Source organism: Chinchilla lanigera, unplaced genomic scaffold (genome assembly GCF_000276665.1).
Source record: "Chinchilla lanigera isolate Chin_1 unplaced genomic scaffold, ChiLan1.0 scaffold00120, whole genome shotgun sequence".
In the NCBI taxonomy this organism is placed as follows: Eukaryota; Metazoa; Chordata; class Mammalia; order Rodentia; family Chinchillidae; genus Chinchilla; species Chinchilla lanigera.
The window spans coordinates 471,774-483,502 of record NW_004955521.1 but is presented as its reverse complement, the minus strand read 5'-3'; the positions used below and the strand labels follow the sequence as shown (position 1 = coordinate 483,502).

At 40.5% G+C, this 11,729-nt stretch overlaps 1 protein-coding gene across 5 annotated transcripts in view; it reads right to left on the bottom strand.

The window, feature by feature from the left end:
- The window catches only part of Sncaip (synuclein, alpha interacting protein), a 138,422-nt gene that overhangs the window by 65,189 nt on the left and 61,504 nt on the right, over positions 1-11,729 (bottom strand). Inside the window, exon 1 of one of the 5 annotated variants that reach the window (XM_005409293.2) lies at positions 853-951. The exons of the other annotated variants lie outside the window; for them this stretch is intronic. The gene's annotated coding sequence lies outside the window, so the exon portion shown is untranslated. Of the gene's footprint in view, positions 1-852; positions 952-11,729 lie in introns of those variants that run through there. 5 annotated transcript variants of the gene reach the window in all.

The window sequence follows — 11,729 nt, the reverse complement described above, 5'->3', positions numbered from 1 at the left end:
TTTAGTGTGCAGCTCTCTTTTGCCACACCAACTCTCAGATACTGAAAGGATGATCCATTTCCTGAAACTTGTCTTCCTTATTATAAAAACTGCCTCATGTACTCAGACCTGAGTATCTGAAATGATGTATGTTGCCCTCTGTCTGTTCTCTAATCAAGGTGTGCTTTTCTGAGTAGTAAGGAGACATTACTTGAAAGTACATCGAGGCTGATGAAAAGGGGCTTCCCAATAGAAGATCTAGAGCGTGAAAAGGCCTATCTTTAAAAAGAAATACCAAATTCACTGATTTTGGCTCTTCCTTTTGAAAGTCATGCAAATGGTATAATTATGATAAACAACAAAAAAAATCAAACCCACCACCTATTTAATTTTCATGTTTCCTCTCCTTTCCTTCCCACATATTTGTATCATTTTGCCATAGTCTTATAGAAGAGCCCAACCAAAGAGGATAAGAAGGCTACTTCCATGCTCAAATAAGGCTATCCATTTACAGTAAGTGGATAAAATTCTTCTGAAATCACAGAAGGTTTTATTTTTTAATTTTTAAAATTTTTTTAATTTTTTTTATTTTAGAAATTAAAGGAGGAAAATACTAACAGACCGACAACATTTTACAAAATAGCATAGGATCAGTACAGACATTACAGAGTTACAAACAGAGTGGTAGGGAATTAACAACGCTTATTGTATTACATATTGATATCTTCAATGTAGTTTCTCATCACAGAAGGTTTTAAAAGGTAAAGAAAATCAGTTTGTATTTATATAAACTATTTAAAACCAGATATTACTGACAGAAATCTTAAAGTAGATTCTCAAGCAAATTTGTTGGTATATAAGTATAGTACTTGCCCTCTAGTCTTCACAGTCTTTCAGAGAAAAACACAGCTCATACTTGCAAAATACTCAAAATAACCTTCTCTTCTACTTCAGATTCTGAGGTAATCCAGACTTTGGATTTCAGCTCATCAGCTAATAGACTTTGCTCCAGTCCAGTTTCTTCCCACTCGATCTGTTCTCCATGATGAACTGCTGATCTACAAACCCTATTCCCATGGCTTTGGTGGACACTACAAAGATGATGCTTGGCATTGGAATGTGGTACAGAAAATATAAACAACAAGCAGCAGCATCCCACTCCTTGCTGGGGTGGACTCTCCCACTGTATTTAAGACTATATGAAAACGATATATGCATGTGGGAAAAGGAGGAGAAATGGAAAAGTAAATGAGGTGATGGGTTTAGACATGATTTGTTTTTCTGTTTATTGTAATTATACCATTTGTGTAGCTTATGACAAGGAACAGCTCAAAATGAAAAAGCAAAGCATCTAGAACAAGCAAGACCATGGAAATATGGGGAAACGAATGAGAAAAATACATCACAGCTGAGGACTAAGTAGATCTTCAATAATTTCCTTTGTGAGACATTGTGACAATACAGAGGGCAGCATCTGCGTGAGTGTAGACACTCTAATGAGATACAGCCAGCGGGCAGAACACATCATGGCATCAAAGAAGAGTATCTTTGAATTTGCACTGGGAGGAAGGCAGTGATTTTCTTTATTCTGCAGGCCAGAAGCCACGAGTTACTGCTTCTCCCTATATGGGCTGGATGACTCAGCCTCAGACCAAATGCCCACAGCATCTGAACTTTACTTTCAAACAGGCCTCCATAACACAGCCTCCTCCTTTAAGAGGTTCTTATTCAGTCTACAGTGCAATTCCTTTGATCTGGTTTATGCTGTCACTGACAGCATGGAGAAATCTTAGTGGTTCGCCAATGTTGGCTACATTTCCAACTGCTCCTTTAGAGTCAAGGATGCGTCTGCAGTTGTCCCCCTGGTCACCACAGTGTCTCCCTCTCTTTCTTGTGCTCCCCTTCCACCGAGAACACGGGACCTTTGGTCAGTCCCTTCTGAGGCAGTAGCAGTAAGAAGGGAAGGAATGAGGTCAGACTAGGGCAGTTGCTCAAATGATGAAACAGGCTTGACAGGAAACCGAACTGGACAGACTCTGGCGACTTTCTCATCCTGCTCTTCTGCCATCTCCCACCAGTCTGCAATGGAAACACACATGCCCCCTTTTCCTACTGATGACACATGTGCTTTAACAGAAAGCCCAGCTACACAGGGCACATATCAGAGGCCCGTGAGCTGAGTCTGGCCCACAGATGTGATTTGTTTGGCCCTAGCAGTGTTTTAAAAAATCTAATCAGTTGCCAACTTGTAGACTTGGGTGATTTCACATAAAATTCTGGAATTCTGGCTTTGCTTTAAAAATATGTGAAGTTCTGGCAGCAAAGGTCCGCATTCCCCATGACAACAGTTGGCCAGTGCTGAGCAGCAGCTGCTCCTACCTGTCTGCAAACACCCCCCCCCACACACACACACTGTTCACCAGAGCGGCATGCCCTGCCTGGCCTGGGAGACATTCCAGTGTTTGACCTTTCTAAGGAATTCAGTACTGAATAGTAATTACTACCATCAATATCCTCCCCTCTTTTTAATTTGAGCTTCCTGCCAAAAATGCTGACTTCATTTGTATTCTAAGATTAAATCTTTATTTTAAAGATCACTTTAAACTTTCACACCACCACAACAAAATAAAATTCCTCACAAATAAACTACTGCCATGTCACCATTTGTGCTTCCACATTCTCCATTTTATCTTAGTACTAGAAAAAGAAAACCTTTGCAAACATAGTAAGATGCTACCTGGCAGGGATCACGTTTCTCTCACTTTATAGCTGGAGGGTGAAAGGGGTCTTGTTTTGCTGGGATTGGCGTGAATTTACGTGGTGCCAGTGCTCTGTGGTGTGGAGAGGGCAGGGTGGAGGGCAGGCCAAGTCCAACCCCACGGACAGCCCAAAGCCGTCCTCTGACTGACTCAGATCAGCCCCACAGAGGCAAAAGGCCTGACCATGCTCCAGGCAACAGGCACAGGTTTATGCTTAAGAGAAAGCTAGCTTCAGGCTCCCCAGAAAGTACAATTCAGCTTATTACAATCCTTTATGCAAGATCATTACTGATATGCATCATAGTTTACTTCATCTGAGCCCCAGGATTTCAGGACCTTATCACTTACGAATTTTCACCGCACCCCCATGCCATCAGCCGTGACCCTGTTAAACTGGTCACTTGTTATGGGTTATCCAACGCTTCCTGAGGGCTTCCTTTTGCACTGCAGGCCCTCTCTCCATAACACACCTCTCAAGATCTGTCCACCTTAAGTATTGTTAACTGGTTAAAACCATCCTCTTTGTAGCTCACTTGAGATTTTCATTTCTTTTCACTGCACTGGCAATGTTTAATTTGTTATTCACTTAGGCAGGTGCATTGTGTTTTCAAAAATACTTTCTTTGAAGTGTGGAGAGAAGTATAGGTTAGGCAGGTGGTAGGTGAGTAAAGAAAGGTAAAGGAAACATTTTTCAGTGGTTTAGCCCTCCTAATTTGGCCAGAACACAGGTAGGGAAAACGAAAAATATTAGAACGTGGGGATGAAGCCCCGATTGCTGGGTGCTCTATGTTGTACAGAGGCTGCTGGTGATATCTCTGTTATTCCTTCTTTAGAAGTTCCCAAGAGCGGGGCTGGGGATTTAGCTCAGCGGCAAAAGCGCCTGCCTGGCATGCGCAAGGTCGTGAGTTCGGTTCCCGGTACCGGAGAAAAAAACCAAAAAAAAAGAAGTTCCCAAGAGCAAAACCTTGGTGGCCAACCTATGGCACACTACACTGGGGTGCCATCACTGAAAGCTCTGAAAGGTTAGGCAGTACTGACCTAATGCAATCTTCAAACTGACCCTTGGCTTAAGGAGAGAGAGACCCAAGTAAAAGTATTCACCACGCACAATGTCTGTGGAGCTCTTACTCTTCAGTTTTGATACACTGCCGAAAGCAGGAGTCCCTCCGGTGCCTATTAGAGTGGTGTGAGGGGCAGACACTCCTAAGGGGTCTGTCAATGCTGCCACTCATTGCTAGTGACCTCAGTGATGGCCCCACCACTTCCTTCAAGGGAAGATTCAGTCGGGAAAGAGCTAACAATAACAGAGTCAATGGGAGCATAGAACTTAGTGAGCCCACTAATAATATTCTTCCCTGCCCCAGTGTTACAATTTTCATGTAACATTTAAGAATGTTTTTGGTTGTTGTGACTTGAAAACTGACTCTGAGGAATAATTCCAGATGAAGACTTCCAAAAGCTGCTGAGTGATGGAAGCATCACTGGAAAAAGTTGGCGTGGCCAACAAATTTCCTTGAGAAACTACATTCATGCTAATGTACACATTCTGGTGTGCTTGGCTCATAAAAGGCTCATTGACTTGTGACTACAGTCACATATCACATAAATTGCTCTACTGAAATTCCTTTCAAAATGTATTGCCTCACTCCATTTTACAAGAAGCCAGTATGGACTCATTCTTAAGGCTCAGGTTACACACAATTCTCCTTCTCTGCCAAAGTCACTATTCCTACATTTAGCCATTCACTGAGGCCTGGTAATTAAAAATAAGCTGGGCTTGTCAAAACAAATAAGCAGAGGACATTTGGTGATGAGGTCACTTCAATTTGCATCACAGCTTATTTCTTTATTCTTTAATTCACCAACACTTGGGAAAATAGAGCCATTCCCTATACACACACGAATACATGCACACATGCCAGCATATGCGTGCGCACACATGCACACTGCCAAATGTATTCTAGGATAACTTTCTAATGTGAAAGCCAGTATATAGATACTGGGCTTACTTTCTTCAATATAGGAACTCAAAAAACATCATAAACTAAGAACTGGAAGGCTTGGGTGGAAGTGTTGTCCCCAGTTGGCTCAGTGGCTTGGCTGGCAAGGAAGCAACTCATTCCAAATACTGGATTCAGTTTCTTCCACTCTGATTTAACAGTGGCCAGAAGCACGGCAGTTGCTAAATGCCTCATCTTGAAGCAGCAAAACGACACAGGCAAGAAAGGTCTACTCACAAGAGGCAACTGCAAGAGAGCCACAAGGTACACACCAGCTGTGCAGATTCTACCAACCTCTTCACCGTGGAGTAGTAGAAGTATACACTAGACACGGCCTACACATGCTCCATGCCAGATGGGTACAGGACAAGGAGGGACAGCAAGAAAACAAGCTGGCTCGGGTAGGGCGGTCCTCGTTAAGACAATTGCATAGGCCTGAGACACCTTGATGACAAGGGAAATCCCCCAACAAAAGGGGGTGAGTGGGGTGTGTGAAAGAGTCCTAGGGAGAGGAAGTGCTCAAGGACTGGGGACAGCATGGCTGAGGCCTGGCATGCAAATTCTAAACAAGAAATGGCTGAATTTTTGCTTCTAAAAAGAATTTTGAAGGGTGAGGACCACAGTGGGGTGATAAATGGGGTAAACAGGGCAGTACTTTGAAAGCCTGTGTGTAAACAGAATACCAGGTTTGCTGGTATGTTTGAAAAAAATGCAATGACTGGCACCAAAAAAGAGGTTATAGTGTAATACAATGAACCCGACACAGCTCTTGGGAAGGCTGCTGCATTTCCTCCTCGTTATTTTGATGGGAACAGTCAGAAAATTCTGTGGTGAAAACTCTCTGCCAGCATCTAAAACTGGGTACCCTCACATATACTTTGTCTCAGTTACCTTGTTTCATAAGGACCCCAGGAGAAAAAAACATCTTTATAATTTCCACCACTGAGACAAGGAAATCAGGGCTCCAAGAGGTTCTGTGACTGCCTCACAGATACACAGCCAGAGATTCAGTCTAATACTTTTCTTACTTCAACTTTCCAAAACTGCAGTGATAAAGTAACGCTGCGTCTGTGTCATTTTCTGTTTTCCAATCACTTTCAACAATCAGTTCCAGGTCAACTGGAATGTACCAAGACAATAGTGGAAGTCAAGACAGCTCTCAACGAGCTGAGAACCTTGTCTTGTGTAGTATAGCTAAGGAAATACCCAATTGGAGGAGAAAATGCTCCCTTCTCTCTTTCAAGAATCTAAAGATTCAGCAGGTAAAATAGATTTCAAGGGCTGATCCTGGAGGAAGTTTCTGAGAGATCAGTCCCAGCAAAGACTTCCTATGACACTCTGATTAGGCTGTAATGGGATAGGATGCTTTGCCAGATCAAAACCACCCCAGAAAGAAGTTGTTCAGACAGAAGATCAGATTTCTGCACTGGGAAGGAAGAACAGATGGCCTTCCAGCTCAGTGTTTCTGCATGCTCTGAGATGCCACTATGAAAGACCTCTGAAACCATACCTGATTCTCTAGACAGTGTCGATCAACTTTTACCCCTCTTCAGGTAAAACAGTCCCTTGTTGAATCTCCTTTTATGTCTGCTGCCCTGATCCCACCAGGAAGTTGAATGAAATAGAGGTTAAGGGGTAGGAAAAGGGAGTACATAAAAAAATTGAAGAAAAATAATTTTGAAGCCAGGTGTGTATATGGTGTACATCTGTAATCCTAGCACTTAAGAGGCTGAGGCAGGAGGACTGCCATTAGTTCGAGACCAGTCTGGACTACACAGTGAGTTCAAGTGTATGAATTCAACTTAGTGTAGTTCACAGCCTGAACTACATAGGGAGACCCTGTCTCCAAAAACAAAAGGAAAGAAAAATAATTTTAAAAAGAGAACTAGCATGTTGTTCATTTAGTAAGCATAAGATTCTGTTGTGTAGATGAAAATTTATTAATTCTACAAGGACAAACTATGATCTAATGAGGCCCAAGTAAAAGTATTTTTTTCTGCAAGAAAAAGGAAAGATTTCTAGCACTGGGAAGTTAAGCATGGGATTAAGCCAACCACATCCTGCACTAGCTTCTGGAAAGTAGTCATGGGATAATCTGGGAGCTGGATCCTGGGTTATGTACAGGAAACTAGGCCAGGGATATAGCTCAGTGGCACAAGCACCTGCCCGGCAAGCGCAAGTTCCTGAGTTTGATTCACTGTACAAAAAAAAAAAAAAAAATGTACAGGAAACTATCCAAATCTAAGTCCCAAATTTTTGGCATACCTGAAGTGGTCATGCTTTATCCTTGATTCTGTAAAGATTCATTTCTACAGTGGATTTATTTATTTGGCAACTATTTTCCAGAATATATGGCACAAGATGGCGACCCTGATCGCCATTTTAGTGAGAGGCAGACACCACAATGCCGATGATGGTGATATTGAAGATGACATCCTGAGTCATGTATCTAGGCTTCATTCTGATCTTTTGTGTGAATTAAACTCTGGAGTAACAGTAGATTATGTTTATAAAACTTCAGCATCCATGAAAATCATCTGAAAGATTTATTAAAATAGATCTCTGGGTTCAACCCAGAATTACTGGTTCAATAGGTCTGAAGTGGGTCCCAAGAATCTGCATTTCTAATGAGCTCCCAGATAATGCTGGTTGTTCTGGTCCCAGAACCACACTTGAGAATCACTACTGAAGATGAGTGGATATTTCCAGCTTGGGCTACATCTGCACCTAATTAAAAGACGGTGACCTCTTCCCCACATCCTTCATCTCCCCAGATGTTAACTTCATTATGCCTAGCACCCTTCTGATTAAACTGCCTCAGTGGACTCAGCTAAGCATTTCCCATGAAGACCACCCAGAAATCTCAGAAGGTCTTAAGTCTATCTTTAAAGAAAAATCCCTGTGCTATACGAGGAACAGACATTGGCCCACAACCCTACAAATGTGAACTTTGGTTACTTTAAAATTTCCTTTCTCTGTAGCACTTCATAACAACAAAGATGTTCTAAGTTTCTTCTGTAAATGAGATCCAGATTTGTAACATTTAGCACAGCCTTTTTGGAATAGTAATCTCAATTTCAAGATACTCACTCACTAGAACCATGGTACAATAAATCTCAGCCTATTCATACAGAGTGAAAATGAAAAGGTCTAACAAAATAAACTTAAAATTTAATGATTACACAAATGTACACATAGATATTTAAAATTATTATTATTGTATTCACATCAGTCCAAATGGCTATTCTAGCTGTGAAAAATAAGCACCTAGCCATGTACTTTTTAAGTAGAATTATAATGTGCTTGTTTTTATTGAATCCAAGTCCAGAAACGAAGTTATTATTAAGGATTTATAATTTGTTAACACACCAATTTAATAACCAAATAAATTATCATTAAAATTAATACCTTTTTTCCCAAGGACACTGTGTGACAAATATTCTGATGATTAAACAAAAACAGCAGACGACACGTCTGCAGCAACCACATACTTGCACGTCTATACAGAGTAGGGCTCAGTAACAGTAATTCTTTATCGCGTCTATCCAGCCCTAATTAACTAAAGACACTTAAGGTGAGGACAGTGAACAAAATGTGCTTCTAGCTTACATGAGGAACTAGAATTAAAAGTGCGAAAACTGAAAACTGCACACCTACCTAATGCACTTCCAGTATGTGGGGAGGCATTTCAAAGAAAACATAAGATAAGAACATAAGATTACTCAGGAGTATCTTTAGTAATTCATCTAGGAAGTGTTGTCCTCAGTTTCAACAGTACGTTTTTTTTTTACACAACACACTGAACAGACAGGATACTTAATACAGTGTTTATGTTGTGCTCATTTCTAGACAGTGATTATTGTTGAGTTACTTTACAAATTTTACATTAAAAATCCTAGCGTTATTTTAAATAATAAATTTTATGATGACTATTTTTCTTCAATTTACAGTAGCTTTTCTTTCTTCTTAGTTTCCCTCGGAAGTCTGTTTTGGAGAGCAGTCAATTTTCTAGTGGTCCTTTCAGGAACCCTGCTGATGAGGGCTAGGAAACCTTTAAGTGTGTCCTACAAGCACTTGCTCTGTTTTCCAGGGATTTAAATTGAGTTGACTGCCATTAAGCATATGGAGAAAGAATAACATTGGTTGGCTGTGGTGTGGGATTTTCCACTTTGGCACCACAGAATGACACCAGCCTCACTCTGTAGTGAACTAGCATCAGCAGCACAGGACTGAGAGCAGAGAAGCCCGACGACAGGGCTGTGAGCACAGCTGGGATAAACATGCACGTGGCCACGCTGCTCAAGAAACAGACTAAGATAAAGTGAGAAATCCAAAGTGGAGTGATCAGTAACATTAATAAAATACTGAACCTGGCCCCTCTAAGGATTTCAACTTCTGAATCATCATCTCCAATCCAGATGTCACCATATGTCATCTTCTTCTTTGATGAAAGGAGTAAAGACATCCAGAAACAGACAAAGACTAAGACGGCTAAGGGAAGAACATCAATCAGAACTAAAAATATTTTCCCATAGTAAAACTCTACCTGCTTGTTTCCAAAGCCAATTATGCAATCTATGTAAATCCTCTTCGTAGACAAGGAGTCTGTATCATTTCCTGCATTCAGGTATTCTGGTTTTCTAGTATAAATTAAAACTGGTATGTACACAGCCACAGCAGCCACCCAAAGAGCAGAAATTCCCTTCAAGCAATGTTTCTGCTGGTCTAGGTTTGCAGCACCTCTCAAGGGGTAGACAGTTTGGTAAAGTTTCAGGTGGTAGAACAATGCGAAGTATAACATGAACCAGATGGCCAGTGATGTTGTCAGGGCTGCCGTGAAGTGCAGAACTTTGCAGCCGGCTGAATCCACCATGATGCCAGAAGAATAAACAATTTTCATGACATTTACCACCAAGTTCTTAATAAGGTGGACAAACACAAGGCTGAAAATTAGAAGAAACGATGTCTGTAAACGTCCAGTGATACACTTCCTTGTAGAATAAAATAAACATACATTTCCTACAAAGCTCACAAGGATCAGGATGGCACAAGTGATGATCTCAAGCAGGTCTGCAGAGAGCTTCATGGTAACTGCCAGTTGGTGTCTCAAATATCTTCTCCTCTACAGTTTAAGTCATGAGGCTTTCAGAAAAAAATTTAAATGGTCTTCAGTGAGACCTATTTTTTTGTTTTAATCTAGTATGTTGATAAAACCATCAACTGGTATCACCCTCAGAGTTTGAAGATAGTCTGTAGCAGAATTCTGCTTGCTACGGTGTGCTGAGCTACTAAAAACAGAACTGCTTCCCAAGAGAATTCTGTTTTATCATCTCCAGGGACTTAACTATGATGAAAAAGTTCTAGGTATCATCACTTAATTGTAAGTTCTCAGAAATGTATTTATACTGCTGTAATAATTTCCTAGATGCAATATGATACAGTCTCCAACAACCTTTGGGGTAGGGTTGGGGGGAGAATAAAATTAAGTCTATGGCAGTAGAGAAAAGGTGTCCAGAGACTGAACACAACCCACTCAGATTAAGAAAAAAATGTTAAGGAAGTAAGGAGCTTTCTAAATAACACTGAAGATTTCAAAATACAAAAAAACTAAATTAAGAACGAGGATAGTAACATGACAGCTACAGTAATTTTCTAGTTCCCCTACCATTTTTGCAAAGAAGAATACTATTACCTGTTCTTAAGAACCCAGGGAAAGGTCAGGAATACAAAAGATGGTGAAAGAAAAAATACTTGTGAATAAATTAGGGAAGGGAATAAAGATGGGGAAAGAAAAAAATGAAGAACATACGGAAGGGAGGAGCAGGGAGGGAAGAAAAGAAAGAAGACCCTTCTACAAACATGTGCATGATGTCCATGAGCTGAACTCTTGAGTTGTTGGTTAAATATTTAGTAATTGGGGAGTGATTAGGGACTCTTTCCTTCCTAGGGCATAAGAAGCTAGGAAAAAGATTTCTTTCTTAAGTAAAGTTAGAGAGTATAGAGAAAGAGCAGAGAGATGGCCCTGAAATATACTGCTTAGGTAATCTGGCATTTATTAACTCTTTGGACAAATCCTGTTTTCCCCGTATATCATAACGACAAATCACAGTCGTGCATTGCTTAACAATGGGCATATGTTCTGAGAAATGCTTTGTTATGTGATTTTTGCCATTCTGTGAACATCACAGTTGGCTATGACATCCCTAGGTAATATAATATTTGGTGACCACTACTTTCCCTCTACTGCATTTGCTTTTAAGTTTTGATGTCAACCCTTTTACTTTCAAAACATATACATACCTTGATCCACTGGTGTAATGGGAGTTTCCTTGCACTGCCTCAAGCAGCTGTGGTCATCTCCTAACTCTGTGTTCAGTGACTTCGTATTGTGAGCTTTGGCCATACCTGAAGTATTTATACTATGGAAGCTGGAAAATACTCCAAATCAGAGCTTTTTAGAAGGAAAATGTTTTCTAAACACACTAACCTAAGCAAAAAATACAGACTAGAATGTTAAGAAATTAGCTGATATTTTATCTACATAATAAGGTATTTGACATCTGCTAACACTTCTAGTGTGTGTATAATAAGAGGTTTATGAGTGTGAGCTGGTAGTTGAATCTGAGCCCTACAACCCCTCTATAGAGCAGAGTAGGGAATGGGGGCTGATATTTTCCTATTAACCCACTTTTCCTTAATTGGACACTAGAAGAGCTCCCTAACTCAGGATTCCCACATACCAAGTCTGTCTTTCCTTAAAACATCCAGTCAGCATCAATTACAGTCAAGTAGGAACTTCTGTGTTCTCATAATAATGATGATAATGATAAAGAGTAATGACATAAGAATAAAGCTTATATTGGCTATGATTTATCTGACATCAACTGGAGCCAGATGTATCGGTATTTTGCTCCCAAATTTAATATGACATAAACACCAGAGGGTAAACTAAGAAAGGATCAAAACTACATGACTGATTCTCCCACCTTTG